Here is a 2,500-nt window from a genome sequence, read left to right as displayed (position 1 = left end):
TGGCTGCTTTACTTGCAAATGGATTAGGGTCATTTCTGGAACTTTTAGAAACTGCCAGTTTAAATTGTATATTCTGGATATGATTAAACACATAGTATCAGCAAGAATATTTTCAAGAATTCATGTCAGCTGCAGATAAATCCTGGATTCAATATATTATTTGACCCATAAAGGCTAATGTCCCAGCCTTTACTATTCTCCACAATCATGGCCAAGCTGTCAGAATCTACTGGGCTTTTTTCCTGTGTCCTTTTAGTTATGAATAAGACTCATCTAGTGTACACTAATATATCTTGTAATGTTTGACATGCTCCCCCTGCCATCCTCTTGAGCCTTACATACAGACTGTGTGGTATGTATATGATATAAGACAATGAAAAATACAACTTATGATACTTAAAATCAAGCTCAAAATATTACAAACCAAAATTTGCCCTGATGAAACTTGAATAAATGAGCCTTTTTATGAATTTTGGGGGACAAAGAAGCTGAAGGTTTTGAGGTTCTTAGGGGTTGATGATAGATAATTTTTAAAAATACATATCTAACCTTCTTACCTCTACTTTTCTCTTATGCTTGACAAATAAACACTAGCTAAATTCCCTACACATAGATTTCATTATATGAGAATACAGCACATCCAGTAAAATCAGAAAAATTGGTATAATTGTACGATGTGTGGCCAGATACCTATCATTAATAAAAACAATCAAGAATCACAGGAAAGCAAGAAATAATCCTTTTGTATGACTGCAAATATATATATATATATATATATATATATATATATATATATATATATATATATATATATATATATATATATATATACAAAAATTCTAATGCATGGTCAAAACTTTTTTCAAAACAGTTCCTTGCTCAGACAGGTGTTTGTTTCATAACACAAGTAACCAAAATTGGACAAATAAAAATCAGGATATTCTCATGATTATAAATTTTAAAAAATAATAATAACTTTTCACTTATAAAATTGAAGATAGAAATGTCACTTCTTTCATTACACAGAGAATGATATTGACTGTTCAATTGTTTTTCTCAACTGATATTAGTGTTGAAATTTTATCATATAAGATTACTTAGACAAAACTCTTTTTTTAGTGTAAGATATCAACATTTTCTAGACAACTTCTGAAAGCATCTGAGAATATAATAAAAAAGAAATTGCAATAAACACATTTATATCATGACATTTTCACTCCAAAAATGGAGTGTTTGTCCAAATATAATAAATTCAACTCAATCTTCTTGTATATTTTTAATTTAATGATCCTTTTTTTTAACCTGTTGCCGACAGGGATGTTTTGGCTCCAAATGGTCAAAACACCGGGATATTTCAAACGCGCAAGCCTAAGACCTAGGGCCATTTGTCCACACTGGCCGCAACCAAGCACTACACACTCAATCACCCAGCACACTGGCCAGGAGGATAGCCAAGACAAAATATCTCGTCCCCAATGGCTGGTGCTGCCACCACTTGGGGTGATATCTTGTTACCTATCATTAACGGGTTTAAATACCTCACAAAAATGCAATTACACTGACTATGCAATAAAATCCTATGGTTCATATATGTCTGGTACTAAAGCTTGGGCAACTAGACTGAACAAGCTGAAGGGGTATATTCATGAGTAAAAGATGTTATAAGTGTGAAATATACTCCTACCCTATGTCCAGCTGGTATTTTATCATACTTAGTTGCCAGTTACACACCTAAAATATTCTGATCTACAGCAGCTTTCAGATCTAAAATTTTGACATATCGTAGCACTAACTTCTGTTCTTCAATGGGAAAAGTATTTGAATCAATCGCATTCAGATAATAATTCATCAACAAAATAATACTCGTTAGTAAGAATCTAAGAGCAAAGACAGGATAACAAGAGCTATAATATAGCACTTAACCATGAACACACATTTTTTTCTCATATTTTCATAAACCATGGAAAATTTTCAATATGGTTCAACCAGCTTAGAGTCTTGTTTAGCACAAGATTGTCTTCCTTTTAATTTCTTTACACCAAAAAGTATGAGAGCTAAATTTCTCATTTTTCATTACAATCTCATTGATTTCTAATGCATAAATACCCAAAGACATATGAATTCATAAATATCACCCAAGAAAAGTATAACACAAGAGAGTAGATCATTTCTGTTTTATGAAGAGAACAACCCAGATCACCTTGAAACTTTCAACTGCACCTTACCCAGTTTTTTCCATCGAAAATTCGCCAAAACACAAAGTTGTCACTCAAAATAGGTAAGCCTGCAGTATGAACTCTATATCTGCCCCGCTTGTGCATGAGATATGGCTTCCAGAACGAGAGTAAATACACGTCCTTGTCTCGTGTTGGTCCCTGATTCCTCATACCATATGGCCAGGGGATACCACCTCGAGCCCTCACGGAAACACCTTCGATCATACCTTTTTCAAACACCTCAAAAGACAACCTCTCCAACTTGCGTGAAAACAAACCACCCG

At 33.5% G+C, this 2,500-nt stretch overlaps 1 protein-coding gene across 3 annotated transcripts in view; it reads right to left on the bottom strand.

The window, feature by feature from the left end:
• LOC122249502 (MAF bZIP transcription factor K) overlaps positions 1 to 2,500 on the bottom strand; it is a 19,461-nt gene that overhangs the window by 16,699 nt on the left and 262 nt on the right. The window contains exon 1 of one of the 3 annotated variants that reach the window (XM_086555773.1): positions 2,444 to 2,463. The exons of the other annotated variants lie outside the window; for them this stretch is intronic. The gene's annotated coding sequence lies outside the window, so the exon portion shown is untranslated. Of the gene's footprint in view, positions 1 to 2,443; positions 2,464 to 2,500 lie in introns of those variants that run through there. 3 annotated transcript variants of the gene reach the window in all.

Source organism: Penaeus japonicus, unplaced genomic scaffold (genome assembly GCF_977035675.1).
Source record: "Penaeus japonicus unplaced genomic scaffold, GWHDUDI00000001_assembly GWHDUDI00000031, whole genome shotgun sequence".
Taxonomy (NCBI): Eukaryota; Metazoa; Arthropoda; class Malacostraca; order Decapoda; family Penaeidae; genus Penaeus; species Penaeus japonicus.
The sequence above is the reverse complement of the archived record's forward strand: the minus strand, read 5'-3'. Positions and strand labels throughout refer to the sequence as shown.